Consider the following 25830-nt stretch of genomic DNA (forward strand, 5'->3'; position numbering starts at 1 on the left):
TACTCTCCCGGACCGGCCGGGACATCTGGGAGGCTCCCAAAAATCGGTTGGTGCTCCCAAACAGCAGAAGAGTGGGCAAGTCTACGGTAAAGTGGGCGACTGATGACGTAATTCGCGCTGACTAGCATCATGGTAACCCCGCCCCTGCTGTACAATGACCAGTCAAGGCATTGTCTTGCCAGGGCTTTGATGATGCAGTCATGCCACCGACCCACTTTATCGTACCACACACCCTTGTAGAGCCACCCCCTCCCGCAGCTAGTAAATATGACCCGAATTGGTCAGTTGTTCCACAGTGTGCCCATCGGTGGTTGAAACCATCAGTGGTTTTACGGTAATGGTCTCCTACCATTGATGTAACGTACAGATGGCACCATAGACGGTGACTGATTTCCTGGTTGTCCCTAGGTCCCCAAGAACAGGGCCAGTTTATGTAACTGGTTCCACAGGCAGGAGCATTTGCCCACAAGGCCCTACCGAGGTGGAATTATTGCCAATCGTCCATATAATGTAATATGAAGTATAATGTCCGGTCTACCCTCTAATTTCCAAAAGCCAGTGATATGTTCTGCCCCGATGGCAGAAGATGGCAGTAATGACTGAGTAACGAATAGTCTTTGTAGGACGCGCTAATGAGGGTAAGGAACCAGCTGTTGTCTTATTTATAGTCCTTCTTGGCCAAAGTGCTGCAACGTTTGCACATGAAGCGGAGAATGATTGTTTCGAGCGATTATATTTGATTGGTCAGGATGCGGATGACAGCGGCCGGTGTATGATGTCATAGATGCAGAGTTGACATGTGGACCATAGCCAGATTATACATTAGGCAAACTAAGCTCCTGCCTAGGGCCCAGTGGGCTATGAGGGACCCAGATTACTGTAACCCTGATATACATATTTCTTATTGTTTCGACAAATATAGGTGGGAAGGGACTGGAACCCCATGAGGTCTTCATTCATCTCTGGTGGGGATCCACAGTCCCATTCTGCCTGTCAGACTTTGCACAGATGCAATCGCTCGGTGGTGGGTGCGAATAACCTACCTGTACATGTACCTAGTGTAACGTTGCCCCATAAACTGCGGCTGCAGACCCGAAACAGTTTATATCGCAGCTAGAACCCTGCGTATGGCGAAAATACCTTCTTTTTAAGTATGTTTTGTTTTACGCGGAACTTGCCTCCATTTTCCTGCCTACTCTGCATCACGCCCAATGGCACAAACGCTATGCCCAGCCCTGCCATGTAACAGCGGCACTGACACAACAGACTGCGCCTACAGCGATGACTGGGGCTCATTTTCCTCCTAGTAAGCAGCCGTGAGCTCAGGAGGAGTCTGAGAGTGTTTACAAACTGTCCGGGAGACGGGATCCTAAGAGGAGATGCCAGCGACCGCCAATGATTGGGTCCCTGTGTTGTCACATGCAGCGCAGTGTCTGTGCGAGAGGAGAGGACAATGAGGCCTATTCAATGAGCCCGCACACCCCTCCCGAGATCCAGCCTAGTTGGGTAACTCATTCAGAGGACAGGACTGTACAACCCAATTCATTAAGTCTGGGCTGTCGCAGACAAATACAGCCCTTTGTTCCCCATAAACTTCCCTGACAACGTCACTGACTCGCCAGAGCCGAGGACACGTTGTCGCCGCAGGTGATGACTGGCACCGCGTCCATTAGAGGGGCTCTCACCCTGCAAGAAGCTTCATTAGTGGAAAACAATCAGCCAGTAATTTATCGTGTTCTGTGCGACAGGAAATCATTCCTCTTATCTGAGAGGAGGAACTGTGCAAAGTGGCATTGGCCCTACAGAGTGCGCCCTCCGACCGCTTTAACAACCCTTCAGTAAATTGAAATGGAACCATTTATGATTTTAGTGATGGATGCGAATGAGGGACATAAAGTCTTCCGTGTGTGTTTTCAATATTTATTAAAGTGAGTCTCCAAACCCGCCATTAGGCCAATGTGCTGCTGGAACTTGTCTATAGGTTTGCGTTAATGTTGTACTGTTCGATGGACAACACTTCCGTAGACTGCAAGCTCTTGCGTCAGGACATCTGTCTGCAGGTGTAAGAATTGCTCAGTAATAATACAAGGGATCTAATTCAGACTTGATCGCTAGCAGGTGATTTTTGCAGCGCTGCGATCAGATAGTCGCCGCCCATAGGGGAGTGTATTTTAGCTGTACAAGTGTGCGATCGCATGTGTAGCAGAGATGTACAAACTGATTCTGTGCAGTCTCTGCGCAGCCCAGAACTTACTCAGCCGCTGCGATCACTTCAGCCAGTCCGGTACCGGAATCGACGTCAGACACCCGCCCTGCAAACGCCTGGACACGCCTGCGTTTTTCCAACCACTCCCAGAAAACGGTCAGTTTACACCCACAAACGCCCTCTTCCTGTCAATCTCCCTGCGATCGCCCATGCAAACGGATCCGTCACGCAAACCCATCGCTGAGCGGCGATCCGCTTTGTACCCGTGTGATGCGCCTGCGAATTGCGGTGCATACGCATGCGCAGTTTGGACCTGATCGCCCGCTGTGCGAAAACGCAGCCTAGCTATCAGGTCTGAATTACCCCCAATGACCGTACTTACCACAAGGAAAACATTTCACATTTCCAGAGCGAACGGATGGAAAACTTACACCAAATCTAGGAAAGGTTCGTGCTTTGGGCCTGTGGAGATACAGTGGTGTGTTCTTGTGTCAGTGAGATGCAGGTATTTCGGCCCTCATTCCGAGTTGTTCGCACGCTAGCTGCTTTTAGCAGCTTTGCACACGCTAAGCTGCCGCCTACTGGGAGTGAATATTAGCTGTGCAGAATTGCGAACGACAGGTTCGCAGAATTGCGAATAGAATAGCGATTAGATATTTCTTTGCAGTTTTTGAGTAGCTCGAGACTTACTCTGCGATCAGTTCAGTCAGTTTCGTTCCTGGTTTGACGTCACAAACACACCCAGCGTTCGCCCAGACACTCCCCCGTTCCTCCAGACACTCCCGCGTTTTTCCCTGAAATGCATGCGTTTTTTCACACACACCCATAAAACGGTCAGTTTCCGCCCAGAAACACCCACTTCCTGTCAATCACACTCCGATCACCAGAACAATGAAAAATCTTCGTTAAGCCGTGAGTAAAATACCAAACTTTTGTGCTAATTTACTTGGCGCAGACGCACTGCGAACATTGCGCATGCGCAGTTTGCGACTTATCGCACCGATGCGAAGAAAAAGAACGAGCGAACAACTCGGAATGAGGGCCTTCTTACTGGTGTAACTGGTGTCTGCGGGGTTTGGATATGGGGGGGGGGTAGCGTTTGGCTCTGGCAGAGGAGAACGTAGTCTGTTGAATGAAGGATCTGGATAAAAGCCGCTCGTCTCCCTGTCCTCGGTAAACACATGATGTAATCTGGGTAAATTAGAGGAGAACGTGTTTGCAGAGGGGATGACGCAGCACTAACATTGGGGCAGCCGGAGTACTCCGCAAGAGAAGACACAATGGGATGACTAGAGCGTCACACTCACTTTTAGGGACATTAATATGCAAATTAGAGATGTGTGACTGTATTGTTGCTTGGTTTGTATCTTTCTTACACAATATTATGAATCATAGTTGCCTACCCACACGCATTCTGCAGGAGACTCCCTGAAACAGTAGCAATCTCCCTGAGTCCCTGAATAGACCAGCAATCTCCCTGATTACACATGATCACCATTATGCAGCTGTTATATTACTGGGGGAAACAAAGAAATCAGAGATACATACATTCAAATGGGCTCATCAGCGCCATTTCCCTGCATTGGTTATAAGACACAATGGGGGTCATTCCGAGTTGATCGCTCGCTAGCTACTTTTAGCAGCCGTGCAAACGCATAGTCACCGCCCACGGGGGAGTGTATTTTCACTTTGCAAGCGTGCGAACGCGTGTGCAGCTGAGCGGGACGAAAAAGTTTTGTGCAGTTTCTGAGTAGGTCAGAACTTACTCTGCCCTTGCGATCACTTCAGTCTTTTTAGTGCCGGAATTGACGTCAGACACCCGCCCTGCAAACGCCTGGACACGCCTGCGTTTTTCCAAACACTCCCAGAAAATGGTCAGTTGCCACCCACAAACGCCCTCTTCCTGTCAATCTCCTTGCAATCGGCTGTGCGAATGGATTCTTCGTTAAAACCATTGCACAGCAACGATCCGCTTTGTACTCGTACGACACGCCTGCGCATTGCGGTCCATACGCATGCGCAGTAGTAACCTGTTCGCTGCGCTGCGAAAAACCGCAGCGAGCAATCAACTCGGAATGACCCCCAATCATCCCTTTCGCTACATGCATTTGAAATAAGGTTTCTCGTGGCCACTTACATTAGATGGAACCTCTGGTAAAACACAATACACAAACAATTCCTGAAAAATATCAGTGTACTTTCTTCAACAAGTAGATCTTAATAACTTTGGGGCTTCTTTACATTTGGATATGTCATTTGTATGACGCGTCTCTCAGATGTAGCAGTACGCGTCCGCGCTGATAGGCGTTACTTTCACACGCTCCCTGAAATGCTTTTTCGAAAGTAGGCAAGTATGGGATGAATGCTACAAATCGTTTCATGTTAAACTTTGACCTTTTGTTACCCAAACTCCTTCTCCCCCTCTATGACGTCACTGAGAGGAGCTCGGCTGTATCCGCTCCATGCTGATCTGTGCGACCCATTTATTGGCCCAGAACAGACCTCGTTCGGCATTCAAATGTCTACGTAATGCAGGAACGAGCGTTTCCACATTACTTAAGTATCCCGCTATTTAGCAAAGGGTTAACGGAGATAATAATGCAATTATGTTCTGTTACCCCTCTTCAAAAGAAAAAAAAAAAATATATATATATTTTTCTTTTATGGAGTTGGTATAAATACATAACTTTGTGTCTTTATTCTTGTTGGGTACTATTTGCACAGAGAAGTACTGTAGGTTTAAATTTCCTTTTTCCGGAGAAAATAAATATTGTGTCAATGTTGTACGAAAATATTCAGCACAATATCTGCACCGCTGCTGAATAGAGCCCCATGTAATATAAGCACCGAACCCCTACGCTGGTTTCTTGCCTCCGAGTCGAGTGCTACTCGCAGCCCCCTGATCATAGCGGAAGACAGAGAGGAACGTGTGGAACAACGAGGACATCTCACACAGCAGTTGTGCCGACACAGTCACAGGACACCAACAAAACTTGTCATACATTTGCTGAGACAGAAGAAACAACTGATTACTATATAGCAAGAATATGTTTCAGGTAACTCGTATGTTCATCCATAGAAGTATTCCTTTCTAACAGGTACATAATGAAACAGCAATACACAATAAAGTGGAACCAAAGGGAAAACTGAACTGTGTTGTTTATTGCACACTGCCATATTTGTATGAAAGTCTGCACCACATACCAAGTCATTGACTAATGAGGACTGAAATTTTCCAAACTGTTCTGTGGAATATCGGACGGATAACACGTGTGGATGTGGAATGTCGCACCTTTCCAGTCTGAATTTGTCTTTTAGTTCCACATGGAGGGGGTCATTCCGAGTTGATTGCTCCCTAGCAGTTTTAGCAGCCGTGCAAACGCATAATCGCCGCCCACGGAGGAGTGTATTTTCGCTTTGCAGGAGTGCGAACGCCTGTGCAGCAGAGCGCCTGCAAACACATTTTGTGCAAAACAAGACCAGCCGTGTAGTTACTTATCCTGTGCGATGATTGCTGCGACGATTGACACGGTAATTACGTCAGATACCCGCCCAGCAAACGCCCGGCCACGCCTGCGTTTTTCCAAACACTCCCAGAAAACGGTCAGCTGACACCCATAAACGCCCTCTTCCTGTCAATCTCCTTGCGTTCGGCTGTGTGACTGAAAGCATCGCTAGAACCTGTGCAAAACCACAAAGGACTTTGTACCCGTGCGGTGCATACGCAGATTATCCGATTTTTACACTGATCGCTACGCAGTGAACAACAGCAGCTAGCGATCAACTTGGAATGACCCCCCGAGTTCTCACAATCATTCAGACTTGATATGCCCACTACCGCCATTTTCCCAGCTTTGTCTATGGAATGTGATGTATAATGAAGGCTCCTAAGACACGTGTTTTAGAGTCTCTTCTACGTTAACTTTCATCTTTGTTGCAAAACAAAAGAGCGGTTTGACACGAGAGGAAATGGGCCTGCGTAGACGGAACCCGATACAGTGCACAGTGACCGTGTTAGGTTACACTACAGAGGCCTCACCTGGGATGCGCGGCCTGAAATAGCGACAAGGGGTATTATGTAACCACCGCCCCTCCGCTTGTAAATTATGTAGGCCTCGGATGTTACCGCTGGACAAAGAAATGCAATAAAAAATATAAAACAGAAATACGCGCTCCTTACATAACGGAGTGAATACAACCCAGCGGTGAGGCGGACGTGTATATTACTCGGGTCAGGTACCTGAATAGCTAGGCGTACAATAGCCCCCTTCAGGTACAGGGCCTTATGCAACTGCCAATGCTCTCCAGAGACTCTGGGCCTAATTCAGTCCTGATCACAGCAGCAAAATTGTTCTCTAATGGGCTAAGCCATGGCCCTCATTCCGAGTTGTTCGCTCGCTAGCTACTTTTTGCAGAAATGCACACGCTAAGCCGCCGCCTACTGGGAGTGAATCTTAGCTTAGCAGAATTGCGAATAGAAATTTCTTAGCAGTTTCTGAGTAGCTCGAGACTTACTCCTACACTGCGATCAGTTCAGTCAGTTTCGTTCCTGGTTTGACGTCACAAACACACCCAGCGTTCGTCCAGACACTCCCCCGTTTCTCCAGACACTCCCGCTTTTTCCCCCGAAACGCCTGCGTTTTTCCGCACACTCCCATAAAACGGCCAGTTTCCGCCCAGAAACACCCACTTCCTGTCAATCACACTCCGATCACTAGAACGATGAAAAAACCTCGTTACGCCGTGAGTAAAACACCAAACTTTTGTGCAAATTTACTTGGCGCAGCCGCACTGCGAACATTGCGCTTGCGCAGTTTGCGAGTAATCGCTCCGATGCGAAGAAAAATAACGAGCGAACAACTCGGAATGAGGGCCCATGTGCACTGCAGGGGAGGCAGATGTAACATGTGCAGAGAGTGTTAGATTTGGGCGGGGTGTGTTCGAACTGAAATCTAAATTGCAATGTAAGAATAAAGCAGCCAGTATTTACCCTGCACAGAAACAATATAACCCACCCAAATCTAACTCTCTCTGCACATGTTACACCTGCCCCACCTGCAGTGCACATGGTTTTGCCCATTAGAGAACAATTTTGCTGCTACAATTAGGTCTGAATTAGCCGCTATTTAACAATAAACCCGACTCTGGCCAGTATTGTCGCAGTTAGTAGCATTTTTACCAAACTTCTCTGCTATGCAGGAACAAACTTCCTAGTGACAGCGGTTGCATTAACATTCTGTCCCTGCAAAGTTCCCACGGTCTTCTCCTGTAACTGAAAAGAATGTCCTGTTCTGTCTAGTGTTGCGCATGCTCCGACTTATGGTCATGCACTCCCATACTGATGGCCCATCCCTTTACAGCAAATGGGGGTTATTCAGATGTGAAAGCAAAGCAAGAAAGCACGCAACTGGGAAAGACCATGCTGCAGGGGGTAGCAAATGTAACATGTGCAGAGAGAGTTAGATTTGGGTGGGATGCATTCAAACTGAACTCTAAAATTACAGTCTAAAAATAAAGCAGCCTAAACGTGTGGGCTACATGCAAAAGCAGCCCGTATTTACCCTGCACAGAAACAATAAATAAAAATTGTATTTCCTCCCCTTGCATTGCAACATGGTTTGTTCCAGATACAAACTTACCTGCTTTTTCTGCTTTCTTTCCAAATCTCAATCAGGCCGGTATAGTGTATATACTTATCTGTATACCAGAGCCGTCCCTAACCAATATGATGCCCTAGGCAAGATTTTGGTTGGTGCCCCCTAGCACCACCGCTGATTCCGCCTCTGACCTTGCACCTCTTTCCCAGCACCATCACCCCTCACCCATAGCAGTCCTTGTACCCCCTATATTTTAAATAGGAACAGTTCGCACATTTGATGCACAGCCCAAAAAGGGGTGTGTTTTCACTGTTTTTGCTGGCAAGAGGCATGGCCACACAATAGTAACCCCAATTCCAATTACACCACACAGTACTGCAACTTTATTCACATTTGATCATGCGATAGTGTCCATAATTCATATTACATCCCACAGTAGTATCACTTCACCTTATAAACGTTACTCCTCACAGTAGAGCCCCTTATTCACATTACATCACACTGAATTGCTCCTTATTCACATTACACCACACCCTATTGCTCTTTATTCACATTAGACGACACAGTAGTGCCCTTTCTATATGCAATGCCACATAGTAGAGCACCTTATACACATAATGCCATACAGTAATGCCCCTTACACATATGAGACACATTATTAATGTCCTTATAAACATAATGCGCCTTACACATTATGACAACCTTTATTAATGCCCTTTTACACATAATGTCCCTTAGACCTATGCCGCACATTATTAATGACCTTATACACATAATGACATGCATAGTGCCCCCTACACATTTGCTGCACATTATTAGTGCCCCTATACACATAATGACACACATACAGTAGTACCCTGTTACACATATGCCGCACATTATTAATGCCCTTATACACATAATGACATGCATAGTGCCCCCTACACATTTGCTGCACATTATTAGTGCCCCTATACACATAATGACACACATACAGTAGTACCCTGTTACACATATGCCGCACATTATTAATGCCCTTATACACATAATGACACACATAGTGCCCCCTACACATATGTTGCACATTATTAATGCATTTTTACATGACACACATAATGCTGCTTACACATATTCCGAACACTACTGCACAACCAACCCACACACACACACACACACACACACACACACACACTCACTCACATAGCACTCACACTGCCTCTAACACTGTGACCTCTGCCTCTGCTTGGATACAGATGTGTCCTCATAAATCTTGTCTCAGTGCTAACGTCGGGCACCTTTTTTAATGAAAATGCATCTTATTTGTATTGCTATGTAGCTAGGATGCACAAGCAGCTTCTGCTGATTAAACTGATATGCAGCATGCCTATATACTGTGTGAGACTGTGGCTGTATCTGCATATGAAATGCTACACACAGAATATAGGCATGCCGCATATCATTTTAATCAGCAGAAGCTGCTGATGCCCCTAGGCATACCAGATGCCCTAGGCAATTGCCTAGTTTGCCTATGGCCGGCTCTGCTGTATACTATACATAGCCCTTCCCGGCGTTTGTCTGCTCCCTGCCCCACATGCTCCTCGGTAACTGAGTACCTGTCTGTCCTTCACCATGGCCGCCCCCGGATCCTGGGGGCACTGCAACAAGCCAGTGACCACTCCTGCCTCTGGCATTTCATTGCACATGGAGCGCTGTACAAAGAGCAATTACACCACAGGGTACACTGGCTGAGTTTGACCAGGAGCTGCACAGTGGGCGGAGTTACAGCTGCCTGCTAGGGACTGATTGGACGAGATCCATTTTCCTGCAGCTCTAATAAGAAAAGGATGTTCACTCTCAGAAAATAAGTTATATAAGGGAAGCTTTTACAGATTTTCTTAATGTTTCTCTGCTACTGCACCTGAATAGCAGAACAGACCTACTCCCTGAAAGGTGTGATGTTGTAGGAGTCAGGCATTAACTCATACAACAGTGTTTCCAGATGATTTAAGTGACATTTTGGTCTGTAAATAATCCCCTATAGTCTACAAAACAGATAGCTGGCATATATACATAAAATAGCATAGAGATACATAAAAACTACCCTGAGGAAGTTTGCATAGGCAAGTGAAACGCGTCAGTGAATATTATTTTGGACACTTGACCAGTTGGATACTTTTCATAAGGATGATATTGTGGATATTCTCTCTTGTCCCCGGCCTCCATATATTTGGTCTCAATGATCTCAGTAAAAGTTATTTATGTTTTCTCATGTACGGGCTTTCTTTTAAATCTTATTTCCTTGCATTATACTATGCCCTCACCGGGCGCGCCCCCACCCCGAACCCGAGGCACACCTGTGTTATTGAAGGCATGGTATATATATAAGGTATAAGGTATTACTCTCTTGCTGAACTACTCTATTGTATTTTATTCCATTTTTTTTACTTTGGGAAAAGAATCCGGTTCTTAGACAGCAGCTCAATACCAAGAGGGTCCAGCTTATATACTAGCCGCTAGCGAGTGAAGTTTGCATTGTGCACTAGCCACAAGAGAGGGGGTCTCTATTGTGCAAATACTACAAGGAGGGGTGTGTCTAAGGGGTCTAATTTATAGACAGAGCCTCACTCATCTAGCCTTCTCTGCTGCACCATGGTGCACCAAGGCTTATTATCATAAGCCTTTCATCTATTGTTCTTAGCTGCAATACAATACAGAGAGAACAATACAGCAGGGGATTAAGTCATTACAGCAGGGGACTGCCCTGGCTCAATTAATCCCAGTGCCGTAACTAGACATTTTAGAGCTATGTGCAAGAAACAGCATCAGCCCCCCGCCCCCCTCCCCCCCCCCCTTCATATTTAAAACAGGGCCAGTGCGCATGTGACCAATATTTAGGAGTGTGGCTTCATGGGGAAGAGGCTTAGCCACAAAATAATATCAATTCCTATTACACTGCACAGTAGTCTCCATTAGTCAAATTGTGCCGCGAAGTAGCGCCACTTACACAAATTACACAAATTATGCCAGGCTGAGCTCCCTTTTACACATTACGGCAGGCAGAGCTCCCTTTTACACATTACGCCAGGCAGAGCTCCCTTTTACACATTACGCCAGGCAGAGCTCCCTTTTACACATTACGGCAGGCAGAGCTCCCTTTTACACATTACGGCAGGCAGAGCTCCCTTTTACACATTACGGCAGGCAGAGCGTCCTTTTACACATTACGCCAGGCAGAGCTCCTCTTTACACATTACGGCAGGTAGAGCATCCTCTACCTTTTACACATTACGGCAGGTAGAGCTCCCTTTTACACATTATGTAGGCAGAGCTCCCTTTCACACATTACGGCAGGTAGAGCTCCCTTTCACACATTACAGCAGGCGGAGTCCCCTTTAACACATTATGGCAGGTGGAGCACCCTTTTACACATTATGGCAGGCAGAGCTCCCTTTTACACATTACGGCAGGTAGAGCTCCCTTTTACACATTACATCAGTCAATGCTCCCCTTTACACATTACGTCAGGCAGAGCTACCTTTTACACATTACGGCAGGCGGAGTCCTCTTTAACACATTATGAGAGGCGGAGCACACGGGGGGGGGCTAAGAGTGCGGGGGGCACAGGAGCGCAACTGAGCACACAGGGTCTAAGAGAGCAGGGGGGCCACGGGAGCGCAGCTGAGCACACGTGGCTTAAGAGAACAGGGGGCCAAGGCAGCGCAGTACGCAGGGGCCAAGAGAGGGGGGCTGTGGGAGTGCAGCACACAGGGTATTTACCGGTAGCAGAGGCTCCTGCTGGTCAGAGCTTAGGGCTGCGGGCACCAGGTCCTGCAAGAGCGCATAGGGGATCGGGAGGATCGGCTGTCAGCAAGGGGAATATGCGGCCGGTCGGAGAGTATGCAGAATGTGTGCCCACAGGGCAAATGCGCTGTGGGCAATGCACCTTCTGCACACACCTAGTTACGGCTCTGATTAATCCTATTAAAGGCCAAGATGAAGAGGGCTCCATCTGTATACACTAGCTGCAAGAGAATGATGTCTGTATTGTGTCCTAGCCAAAAGACAGTTATGTAATCCTCTCTATGTTATTTCTGTATCTAAAAATCAGTTCTCATTCTGGTACCCATTTATCATTAAATATTGATAGCCACAAATATTTAATATATATGACAGCAGCTGCCGCTCCTATGAGAAGCATTCCCGAAATGGGCTAACGCCATCTGAAGATGGCAGAAAGCCCTGGGAGCTGTTTTCTCCAGAACCCTCTGCAGCAATGGCCGCCATGCACGGCTATGAGTTCCGGCACTGAAGTGACTAGATTGCAGGGAAGCGCTCCTTTCAGAGGGGATGCAGTCAAGATGTCGGCAGTTGGGATCCCATTAGTCAGAAAGCCGACACCGGAATGCTGAGAGCTGTCAGAATGCTGGCGCTAGAATTCTGACAGCCGGCGACCCATGCGCTGGCAAATCATACTGAACCCTTTTGAAACCCCTGTCCCTGCGGGTGCAGAGTGCTACGTCCGAGCGCAAGAATCGTATCCTGCAATGCGAGTTTGGGCGCTAATATCGCGCCCAGATCACATGGAGTGTGTGATTATTGATAAATAGACCCTCTTTCAGTGGGGGTAATTCAAATCTGATCGCAGCAGCAAATTTGTTAGCAGATGGGTAAAACCATGTGCACTGCAGGTGGGGCAGATGTAACATGTGCAGAGAGAGTTAGATTTGGGAGGGTCATATTGTTTCTGTGCAGGGTAAATACTGGCTGCTTTATTTTTACACTGCAATTTCGATTTCAGTTTGAACACACCCCACCCAAATCTAACTCTCTCTGCACATGTTACATCTGCCCCCCCCTTCTGCAGTGCACTTGGTTTTGCCCAAATTTGCTGCTGCAATCAGGTCTGAATTAGGCCCTGTGTCCAGTCTCACTCCGTATGGTGCAAGTAACACAAGCGTTATACGGTGTGCGCAGTGCCTGCGTGGCACGGTTACCATATAGATTGCACTCCCCACGTAGGAGCAGGCTGGCGTCCTGGCTATTGTATGCAATGATGGCAGCTCAGGTGAAGCGGCTGACTCACACAGGGCGGATGTGTCGCTGGGCTGTGTGTAGGGAGACGGACAGTACCTAGATCATTTTATTGGCATTTCTAGAAATGTGCTGTACACGGCTGCACCCGCGCCTGGTAGCATCAGTTCTCTCATCCAGTGATCCAATGTCTCAGGTATGAGCCTGTCACTGCACACAGGCCCCGCCCGGGCGCTCAGATACATTGTAACAAGCAAGGTGTGCTTATAAAGCCAATTAATCATGAGGTTGGTAAATCATTACCTTAAAAGGGGCACCGTACTACAGCCTGGGGCACAACAGCGAGAGCAGCTGGCACCTCGCCCAAGGCGTCTACAGCTTCTAATAACCAAGATGCATGGCAGCGTGTCGGCTTCCTTCTGTGTCTGCTCCAGCTACCAGACAGTAGGACACGTCGGGATATGCGAGCGCCACAGACAGACCTGAAATATTGCATCGGCCCCTGTTGTCTCACAGCCCCTCTGGCAGGTGATGGGTTAACGTACAGGGAAAGGAGCCTGGAACCCGTCTGCATCATCCAGCGAGGGGGGGAAATGTTTTCCTCTGCAGCTAAAAATAGAAAATATTGTGTTTATTTACCACCCTCCAGGGTGAGTGCACAGGCAAAACGAGACATTTGGTAATGGGTGGTCCCACTGCTATTTTTGTAGAAAAATAGGTTCAGGAACTCCTGGGGGTGGGCGGAGCTGTGGGTAATGTGGGAGGAGCTACGGAGGGGGTCACCTTTGCAAGAAGACTTTGCGCACGACGTAGGTGCGCGCCCCCCAAAAAGGGTGTGGCTTTGCTGCAAGCGGCATGGCCTTGCAGGAAAAGACTACCTTATACCCCAGTTTTGCAACCCATATGCCCAGACATTGCCTACCACAGGAAAAAAAAAACGGACTCATGCCCCTTACATTATTTGTTATTTTTCCTCCTTACAGTAATGCCCAGTATACATTATGCCACACACCGCAATGCCCCTTACACATTATACCACACATCATAATGCCCATTACACATTATGCAACACACCGTAATGTCCATTACACATTATGCCACACACCATCATGCCCATTACACATTATGCCACACATCGTCATGCCCATTACACATTATGCCACACACCGTCATGCCCATTACACATTATGCTACACACCATCATGCCCCTTACACATTATGCCACACACCGCAATGCCCATTACACATTATGCCGCACACCATCATGCCCATTACACATTATGCCACACACCGTCATGCCCATTACACATTATGCACCACACCGTCATGCCCATTACACATTATGCACCACACCATCATGCCCATTACACATTATGCACCACACCGTCATGCCCATTACACAACACACTGTAATGCTTATTACACATTATGTCACACACCGTAATGCCTATTACACGTTATGCTACACACCGTAACACCCATTATGCGTATTGACAGACACCATAATTCCCTTTACACATTATGCCATACACTGTAATGCCTATTACACATTATGCCACACACCATAATGCTTATTACACATTATGCCACACACTGTAATGCCCATTACACATTATGCCACACACCATAATGCCTATTACACATTATGCCACACACCGTAATGCCCATTACACATTATGTCACACACCGTAATGCCTATTACACATTATGCCACACACCGTAATGCCTATTACACGTTATGCTTAGAGATGAGCGGGTTCGGTTCGTTGAGATCCGAAACCCCCCGAACTTCACCTATTTTACAGGGGTCCGAGGCAGCCTCGGATCTTCCAGCCTTGCTCGGTTAACCCGAACGCGGACAAACGTCATCATCCCGCTGTCGGATTCTCGCGAGATTCGTATTCTATATAAAGAGCCGCGCATCGCCGCCATTTTCCCTCGTGCATTGGAGATTGAACGGAGAGGACGTGGCTGCGTTCTCTCCCTGAAAATCTCCGTAATCTGTGCTCAGTGTGCTGCAAATATCTGTGCTCAGTGTGCTGCATTGTGGGGACTGGGGACCACCAGTATATAATTATAGTAGTACAGTACAGTAGGCCATTGCTGTATCTTGCAGCTCTGTGTCAAGTATACTATCTCTTTGCTGCATTATTATGAGCAGTATATAGTAGGACAGTGCAGCATTTTGGTGAACAGCAGTATACATACACTGCTCAAAAAAATAATGGGAACACTAAAATAACACATCCTAGATCTGAATGAATGAAATATTCTTATTAAATACTTTGTTCTTTACATAGTTGAATGTGCTGACAACAAAATCACACAAAAATTATCACTGGAAATCAAATTTATTAACCCATGGAGGTCTGGATTTGGAGTCACACTCAAAGTTAAAGTGGAAAAACACACTACAGGCTGATCCAACTTTGATGTAATGTCCTTAAAACAAGTCAAAATGAGGCTCAGTAGTGTGTGTGGCCTCCACGTGCCTGTATGACCTCCCTACAATGCCTGGGCATGCTCCTGATGAGGTGGCGGATGGTCTCCTGAGGGATCTCCTCCCAGACCTGGACTAAAGCATCCTCCAACTCCTGGACAGTCTGTGGTGCAACGTGGCGTTGGTGGATGGAGCGAGACATGATGTCCCAGATGTGCTCAATTGGATTCAGGTCTGGGGAACGGGCGGGCCAGTCCATAGCATCAATGCCTTCATCTTGCAGGAACTGCTGACACACTCCAGCCACATGAGGTCTAGCATTGTCTTACATTAGGAGGAACCCAGGGCCAACCGCACCAGCATATGGTCTCACAAGGGGTCTGAGGATCTTATCTCGGTACCTAATAGCAGTCAGGCTACCTCTGGCGAGCACATGGAGGGCTGTGCGGCCCCCCAAAGAAATGCCACCCCACACCATTACTAACCCACTGCCAAACCGGTCATGCTGGAGGATGTTGCAGGCAGCAGAACATTCTCCTTGGCGTCTCCAGACTCTGTCACGTCTGTCACATGTGCTAAGTGAGAACCTGCTTTCATCTGTGAAGAGCACAGGGCGCCAGTGGCGAATTTGCCAATCTTGGTGTTCTCTGGCAAATGCCAAACGTCCTGCACGGTGTTGGGCTGCAACCCCCACCTGTGGACGTCGGGCCCTCATACCACCCTCATGGAGTCTGTTTCTAACCGTTTGAGTAGACACATGCACATTTGTGGTTTGCTGGAGGTCATTTTGCAGGGCTCTGGCAGTGCTCCTCCTGTTCCTCCTTGCACAAAGGCGGAGGTAGCGGTCCTGCTGCTGGGTGGTTGTCCTCCTACGGCCTCCTCCACGTCTCCTGATGTACTGGCCTGTCTCCTGGTAGCGCCTCCGTGCTCTGGACACTACGCTGACAGACACAGCAAACCTTGCCACACATTGATGTGCCATCCTGGATGAGCTGCACTACCTGAGCCACTTGTGTGGGTTGTAGACTCCATCTTATGCTACCACTAGAGTGAAAGCACCGCCAGCTTTCAAAAGTGACCAAAACATCAGCCAGAAAGCATAGGAGCTGAGAAGTGGTCTGTGGTCACCACCTGCAGAACAACTCCTTTATTGGGGGTGTCTTGCTAATTGCCTATAATTTCCACCTGTTGTCTATTCCATTTGCACAACAGCATGTGACATTGATTGTCAGTCAGTGTTGCTTCCTAAGTGGACAGTTTGATTTCACAGAAGTGTGATTGACTTGGAGTTACATTGTGTTGTTTAAGTGTTCCCTTTATTTTTTTGAGCAGTGTATATAGTACAGTACAGTAGGCCATTGCTGTGTATCTTGCAGCTTTGTGTCAAGTATACTATCTCTGTGCTGCATTATTGTGAGCAGTATATAGTAGGACAGTGCAGCATTTTGGTGACCAGCAGTACCCATATATACTACAGTACAGTAGGCCATTGCTGTATCTTGCAGCTCTGTGTCACTTCTAGTATCCTGATCAGTGCTCAATATCTGCTGCATTGTTGTGACCAGTATGTATACTGTACTGTGCGACGTGTGTTATACACCTGGTGATTTTATACATCCTGTAATCTGTACTGAGCTATGTGTGAGATACACCTGGGGATTATACACCCTGTATACTGTACTGTGCAATGTTTGAGATACACCTGGTGATTATACACCCTGTATACTGTACTGAGCGATGTGTGAGATACACCTTGGGATTATACACCCTATATACTGTACTGTGCGATGTGTGTTATACACCTGGGGATTGTACACCCTGTAATCTGTACTGAGCGATGTGTGAGATACACCTTGGGATTATACACCCTATATACTGTACTGTGCGACGTGTGTTATACACCTGGTGATTTTATACATCCTGTAATCTGTACTGAGCGATGTGTGAGATACACCTTGGGATTATACACCCTATATACTGTACTGTGCGACGTGTGTTATACACCTGGTGATTTTATACATCCTGTAATCTGTACTGAGCGATGTGTGAGATACACCTGGGGATTATACACCCTGTATACTGTACTGTGCAATGTTTGAGATACACCTGGTGATTATACACCCTGTATAATGTACTGAGCGATGTGTGAGATACACCTTGGGAGTATACACCCTATATACTGTACTGTGCGATGTGTGTTATACACCTGGTAATTATACATACTGTAATCTGTACTGAGCGATGTGTGAGATACACCTGGGGATTATACACCCTATATTATTATTATTATTATTATTATCCTTTATTTATATGGCGCCACAAGGGTTCCGCAGCGCCCAATTACAGAGTACATAAATAATCAAACAGGAAAACAGCAGCTTACAGTTGATGACAGTATAGGACAAGTACAGAGTAAATAAACATAGTTACATCAGCAGATGACACTGGAATAAGTATCAGGTGAAGACTGCTGGATGTGGTACAGTTGAAGATTATTAAAGTAAGACAAAGGATAAGCACGTGAGGGAAGAGGGCCCTGCTCGTGAGAGCTTACAATCTAAAGGGGAGGGGTAGACAGACATGGGTGACACAGATGGGGTACATAGAGAACGTGGAACAGAGGATTAGGATGAGATTTGGCTGGCTTTGGTGAAGAAGTGGACCCCCAGAAGGCAGAAGTCAATACTTAACATTGCAACATTTTACTGGGCTATGCAGGAGAAAATTAAAAATAGGGGGGGGGGAAAGAATCGATAACTTCTACCGCTTTCAAAAAGGTCAATGGAAGCTGAAATAAGGGACAACTACCTCATGGAAGCCAGATACAGTATACCAAACAGTACTTAGCAGAGTTAGGAATGAGTGCTTATGAAATACAGTAACATTTTGTCATAATATTTCAGAAACTGCATGGCTGGTCTCTTGCACTCTTTTGCTCTAATACACCACCTGCTTTAGGATTTATATTCAAAAACATGGGGGGTCATTCCGAGTTGTTCGCTCGGTAAAAATCTTCGCATCGCAGCGATTTTCCGCTTAATGCGCATGCGCAATGTCCGCACTGCGACTGCGCCAAGTAAATTTGCTATGCACTTAGGAATTTTACTCACGGCATTTTCATCGTTCTGGCGATCGTAATGTGATTGACAGGAAATGGGTGTTACTGGGCGGAAACAGGCCGTTTTATGGGCGTGTGGGAAAAAACGCTACCGTTTCCGGAAAAAACGCAGGAGTGGCTGGAGAAACGGGGGAGTGTCTGGGCGAACGCTGGGTGTGTTTGTGACGTCAAACCAGGAACGACAAGCAGTGAAATGATCGCAGATGCCGAGTAAGTCTGAAGCTACTCAGAAACTGCTACGAGGTGTGTAATCGCAATATTGCGAATACATCGTTCGCAATTTTAAGATGCTAAGATTCACTCCCAGTAGGCGGCGGCTTAGCATGAGCAAATCTGCTAAAATTCACTTGCGCGCGAACAACTCGGAATGACCCCCATTGTCTCCATAATCCCAAAAACGTCAGTCTTCTTGGAAAGTGGTTTGTTACTTTGTAAGGGAAAGAGAACAAATGTTCTCAAACAACGGTTTCTCAATTTCTTTTTCCTCTGGGAAGGGATTGTGTATTCACAGGAATATCTGAGCATTTCTGTAATCAGAAAGCAGCGACTTTATACAAATGTTTACGAATAATTCCAGTGATTTTGTCATTTTCTTCCAGTGATTTGGACCAATAATACCATTGATTAGAATGAATAATTCCAGTGATTTTGTCATTTTCTTCCAGTGATTTGGACCAATAATACCATTGATTAGAACGAATAATTCCAGTGATTTTGTCATTTTCTTCCAGTGATTTGGACCAATAATACCATTGATTAGAACAAATAATTCCAGTGATATTGAGGTGTTTGTGTCGCTTAGCTTAGCCGTCCCGCGACCACAGTGCACCTCTTTTTCTCTTTTCTTTGCATCGTGTGCTGTTTGGGGCCAATTTTTTTAAGTACCATCCTGTCTGACACTGCAGTGCCACTCCTAGATGGGCCAGGTGTTTGTGCCGCCCTCTTGGGTCGCTTTGCTTAGTCATCCAGCGACCTCGGTGCAAATTTTAGGACTAAAAATAATATTGTGAGGTGTTTAGAATAGACTGAAAATGAGTGCAAATTGTGGTTATTGAGGTTAATAATACTATAGGATCAAAATTACCCCCACATTCTATGATTTAAGCTGTTTTTGAGGGGTTTTTGAAAAAAAAAACCCACCCGAATCCAACAAAAAATTTTCAGGAAGGTTTTGCCAAAACGCGTCCGAATCCAAAACACGGCCGCGGAACCGAATCCAAAACCAAAACCCGAAAAATTTCCGGTGCACATCTCAAGTTATGCTACACACCATAATACCCATTAGGCATTATGCCACACATTGTAATGCGTATTACACATTATGCCACACCCCGTAATGCCTATTACACGTTATGCTACACACCGTAATACCCATTATGCGTAATGCCACACATTGTAATGCGTATTACACATTATGCCACACCCCGTAATGCCTATTGCACGTTATGCTACACACCGTAATACCCATTATGCGTAATGCCACACATTGTAATGCGTATTACACATTATGCCACACACCATCATGCCCATTACACAATATGCCACACACCATCATGCCCATTAAACATTATGCCACACACCATCATGCCCATTACACATTATACCACACACTATAATGCCCTTTACACATTATGCCACACACTATAATGCCCATTACACATTATACCAGACACCGTAATGTCCATTACACATTATACCACACACTGTATTGCCCTTTACACATTATGCCACACACCGTCATGCCCATTACACATTATACCACACACCGTCATGCCTATTACACATTATGCAACACACCGTAATGCTTATTACACATTATGCCACACACTGTAATGCCTATTACACGTTATGCTACACACCGTAACACCCATTATGCGTAATGCCAGACACCATAATTCCCTTTACACAATATGCCACACACTGTAATGCCTATTACAAAATATGCCACACACCGTAATGCTTATTACACATTATGCCACACACTGTAATGCATATTACACATTATGCCACACACCGTAATGCCCATTACACATTATGCCACACACGTAATGCCCTTTGCACATTATGCCACACACATATTGCCTATTACACATTATGCCACACACCGTAACACCCATTATGCGTAATGCCAGACACCATAATTCCCTTTACACATTATGCCACACACACCGTAATGCTTATTACACATTGTGCCACACACCATAATGCCCATTACACATTATGCCACAGACCGTAATGCCTATTACACATTATGCCACACCGTAATCCCTAATACACATTATGCTACACACCGTAATACCCATTAGGCATTTTGCCACACACAGTTTATGGCCCTGACACCATTTTATACCCCACACACAATAATGCCCCTTACAAATTATGCCACACAGTAAGGCTTCTAATTACTTTTAAATTACCTGTTTGTTGTCAGGGGTCTTATGCTCATTGCCAAGGGTTTCATGCACATTGTAAGGGGTTTCATGTTCTGGGCTCTGTGCTCATTGCCAGGGGCTTCTTATGCATAGCCAGGGGCTTCATGTGCATAGCCAGGGGTCTCCTGCTTGTTGTCAGGGGTGAGAGTGGGTGCTGGCATCAGTAAGCATACCGCTAGCCCCCGCAGTGGATTGAGACGCGCTGAGGGCCACCAAAAATGGCCACAGCCGAGGAGACAGGTGATAAAGGTCAAATGTGACCTCTAGCATCTGTCTCTTCCTCGACGGCGACCATTTTTTGTGTGGGGTTTTTACACTGCTACGGATGGAAGCGCTTCCGCTGCCCCCAGCGCGTCTCAATCCACTGTGGGGGCTGCAGAAGCTAGCGGTATGCTTACTCATGCCCGCACTCGCCCTCCCAAACTTTATTAGGGCAAAAAATAGCCCTGGTAATAACATAAAATTTATGGCGATCCGGCTAATGAGTGGGCCGGTGCACCCCCAGATCACCCCCTAGTTTCGCCTATGGGTGAGTGGTATTTACTCCAAATCCAGGCCAACTCCAGTAGAGAAATTCCTGAGTCACTAAGTGTCATGATAACTGCACCAATTATACGTGTTTATTAATATAATTATTATGGCTTATTTACATAGCGCCACAATAGTCTTCAGCGCTGAACCAAGACTATTATTCACATCTGTCCCACTGGAGCTTACAGTCCAAATTCCCCAACACAAACACGGGTTAATTTTGTGTGGAGCAATGACTATTAAACTCGATCACTCATGTGAGTACAATCTTCATGTAATGGTAGTGGCTGTGTATGTGGGGTGGGTGTGTATGCTGGATTGCATCCTTCTGTAGAATGAACAAACCCCTAATCAAGCCCGCTCTACTCCGTTATCTAGGCAAGAGGTTATTCTTTAATTGGGCTGTTGGAGGGGCCCAGAGGGGTCCCGGGTCCCGCTGCTGCCCCCCCTTCCCCGTTGCAGACAGCGAGCAGGCAAGGGGAGAGGACTGACTGCTGCTGCTTCAGCAGCCTCTCTCCCCCAGCGCAGTCAACCTCTCTCTGCAGTAGCAGTCAGCCTCTCTCCGATGTGCGGTGGGTAGGCAATCGCACCTGCCCCCTGCCGTCCACCAAATCTAATATAGGCGCTCCCCCCTGCCGGTTGTGCACAGGCGCTTTGCAGCTGCACATTAAAAGTATTTTTTATTATTTTGTAAGGAGGGGGCTTGGTCACACCTCCCCCATTGGCCACGCCCCCTCCCATTACCTGGGCCAGGCAGAGCTGTGAGCAGGGCGTAACCAGAACTTTGTGGGCCCCATAGCAACATTTTTTGAAGGGGCCCCCATCCCAATGTTTCTAGAGAGACACTTCTCTGCAGCAGTTGTTCATTTTATGCCCTATAATAGTCCCTAGTTCATTTTCTGAACCATAGTAGAGAGTGCTATTTAATGTTATGCCCCATAGTAGTGTCTTTTATGAATCGCAGTAGTGCTTAAGTTTACCCTTATCACATTACAGAGCTGCCAGTACACATTATGCCGCACAGTACCCCCAATTCACATTATGATATATAGTGCTCCCCGTTCATATTGTGCCTCATTACAGTGCCCCGGTTCATATTATATAACATTAAATGCCCTCCAGTTCATTTTATACCACACTACAATGAGCAGGTCCAGGGGCATAACTAGATATATTGCAGGCCCCAAGGGAAAAGTTTGAAAGGACCCCTACATACCACCCAATGGCTAAAAATGTATATAACTCATGTAACTGTGACAGGGGATGTGGCCCCTCTCAGCTCTGGGCCCCATAGCAGCTGCACTGCCTGCACCTATGGTAGCTACACCCTGTATATAACACATGTAACTGTGACAGGGAAGGTGGCCCCTCTCAGCTCTGGGCCCCATAGCAGCTGCACTGCCTGCACCTATGGTAGCTACACCCTGTATATAACACATGTAACTGTGACAGGGAAGGTGGCCCCTCTCAGCTCTGGTCCCTATAGCAGCTGCACTCCCTGCACCTATGGTAGCTACGCCCTGTATATAACACATGTAACTGTGGCAGGGAAGTGGCACCTCTCAGCTCTGGGCCCCATAGCAGCTGCTCTCCCTGCACCTATGGTAGCTACACGCCTGTATATAACACATGTAACTGTAACAGGGAAGGTGGCCCCTCTCAGCTCTGGGCCCCATAGCAGCTGCACTCCCTGCTCCTATGGTAGATACACCCCTGTATATAACACATGTAACTGTGACAGGGAAGGTGGCCCCTCTCAGCTCTGGGCCCCATAGCAACTGCACTGCCTGCACCTATGGTAGCTACACCCCTGTATATAACACATGTAATTGTGACAGGGAAGGTGGCCCCTCTCAGCTCTGGGCCCCATAGCTGCTGCACTCCCTGCACCTATGGTAGCTACGCCCTGTATATAATACATGTAACTGTGATAGGGAAGGTGGCCCCTCTCAGCTCTGGGCCCCATAGCAGCTGCACTCCCTGCACCTATGGTAGCTACACCCTGTATATAACACATGTAACTGTGACAGGGAAGGTGGCCCCTCTCAGCTCTGGGCCCCATAGCAGCTGCACTCCCTGCACCTATGGTAGCTACACCCTGTATATAACACATATAACTGTGACAGGGAAGGTGGCTCCTCTCAGCTCTGGGCCCCATATCAGCTGCACTCCCTGCACCTATGGTAGCTACACCCTGTATATGACACATGTAACTATGACAGGGAAGGTGGCCCCTCTCAGCTCTGGGCCCCATAGCAGCTGCACTCCCTGCACCTATGGTAGCTACACCCTGTATATAACACATGTAACTGTGACAGGGAAGGTGGCCCCTCTCAGCTCTGGCCCCATAGCAGCTGCACCACCTGCACCTATGGTAGCTACACCCTGTATATAACACATGTAACTGTGACAGGGAAGGTGGCCCCTCTCAGCTCTGGCCCCATAGCAGCTGCACCACCTGCACCTATGGTAGCTACACCCTGTATATAACACATGTAACTGTGACAGGGAAGGTGGCTCCTCTCAGCTCTGGGCCCCATAGCAGCTGCACTTCCTGCATCTATGGTAGCTATACCCTGTATATAACACATGTAACTGTGACAGGGAAGGTGGCCCCTCTCAGCTCTGGCCCCATAGCAGCTGCACTCCCCAGCGGACTTCAAATACCCCAATATAACTTGCTGAGGTCTATTAATTATAAGGTCTAGAATTCAATTACACAAAGTAACACTAAATCCTAAATTACGTAGTATAACTAACAATGTGACGGGAAGCAGGGCCGGCTCTACCATTAGGCAGCTTTAGGCTGCTGCCTGGAGTCGTCGGTCTATGGAAGGCGCCACTGACTGAATCACGCAATAAACTGAAGGTTGTCTCTGTATGCGGCCTCAGGTGCAGCCGCCGTTATCAGGCTGTACCACATAGTGCCTCAGCTCTTTCTCCGTGCCGACACGTGTGACATCAAGTCATGTGACGGCACATAGGAGGCGGATGTAACTATGGTTCCCACAGGGGTGACCCCACGCCACTCCTCACAGCCCTGATGCACCGCCTCCTCCAGGCCCCTGGATCCCGGATTCCCAGCAGCAAGCAGCACCTGACTACATGTCTGTACCCGCAGCGTCGCTGTAATGCTGCTGCCGCCTGTAAGAGGAGCCATGACAACGCCGAGGGAAACAAGGAAACAACTTTTAGGTAAGTAACCTATGGGGGGGGTGGTGGTGCGGCAGACAGTACAGCTCTTACCCCCTGATGGGGGAAGGGTGTGTTCTATCTATCTATCTATCTATCTATCTATCTATCTATCTATCTATCTATCTATCTATCTATCTATCCTGACCACATAAACATGAAAATGGCCTCAGCGTCCTATACAATTCCTAACATTCCAGCTAATGTGTATACATAGACAGAAAGAGTGGACGTCACTTTAGGACTTTTACAGTGAAAGAACTTTATAAACAAAGCTCTAAAATGTGACTTTGTTTACAATACATTTTTTTTACTTTAAACGTCCTTGAGTGCACTGGCGTCACAAGGTGGGTGTGGGGGGTGCGGCTAGCACCCGGGTGTCATCCGCCGAGGGGTGACACCAAAGTGCCGGCTCCTGCTCAGTGACAGGAGCCGGGTGCTGCACTGCAACATCATACCTCCCAACTGTCCCGATTTTCGCAGGACAGTCCTGTTTTTGGGGGACTGTCCCGCTGTCCCACCCGCGGACCGCAGTGTCCCGCGGTGCGGAGGGGCAGTTGGAGGCTGTGTCTCTCGCTGCCCTGCTTAGCAGAGCAGCGGTGAATAGAGGCTGTGCGCATGCGCACAGCGTCTGTTCACTGGAGTCAGAGGTAGAGGGGGCATGCCAGCGGCTCACAGAGCGCTGGGCATGCCCCCTCAGTGACGAAAACGGGGGCGTGGCTCGTGATCGTGGGTCATCCGCAAAGCCACACCCCTTTTCTTAGGCCACGCCCCTCTTTAGGAAAATGAAAAGTTGGGAGGTATGCGTAAAGCAACCCGGCTCCTGTCACCATGTAGGAGCTGGCCACTGCAGACAAGTTAGACTCCGGGGGCAAGCAGCAACTCCCGGACTCCCAGAGTGCCGAAAACGGGGGTCGGGGCGCTTAGCCATGCCCCCCCAGAAGCCACGCCCTCCCTCGGGTTGTCCCACGAAGCCACGCCCCCTTTGCACCCACTGCCGCACCAGGTTCAGAAGAGGTGAGTGACGCCTCTGCTTGAGTGTTGTCCCTTTTCTCTGTATACGTATAATGATGCAATTCACTCTAGCCCACCTAGTGATCGGGAGAGGTTTGTAGGTTAGGGTGCGCTAGGGTGCAGAGACACCTTGCACCGGCCCTGTGGAAATTATAGTATTAAATGCTGAACTACAGTATAAGCGACAAAGAGTAATCTTATATAAGTACTTATTAATGGCTTAGGGTGAAAGGAGCTACTGTGAGAACATCATCCTCAGTTGACCTATTCTGCCTACAGGCAAACTGAGG

The sequence above is a fragment of the Pseudophryne corroboree genome, chromosome 10 (assembly GCF_028390025.1).
Source record: "Pseudophryne corroboree isolate aPseCor3 chromosome 10, aPseCor3.hap2, whole genome shotgun sequence".
NCBI classification, from domain to species: domain Eukaryota; kingdom Metazoa; phylum Chordata; class Amphibia; order Anura; family Myobatrachidae; genus Pseudophryne; species Pseudophryne corroboree.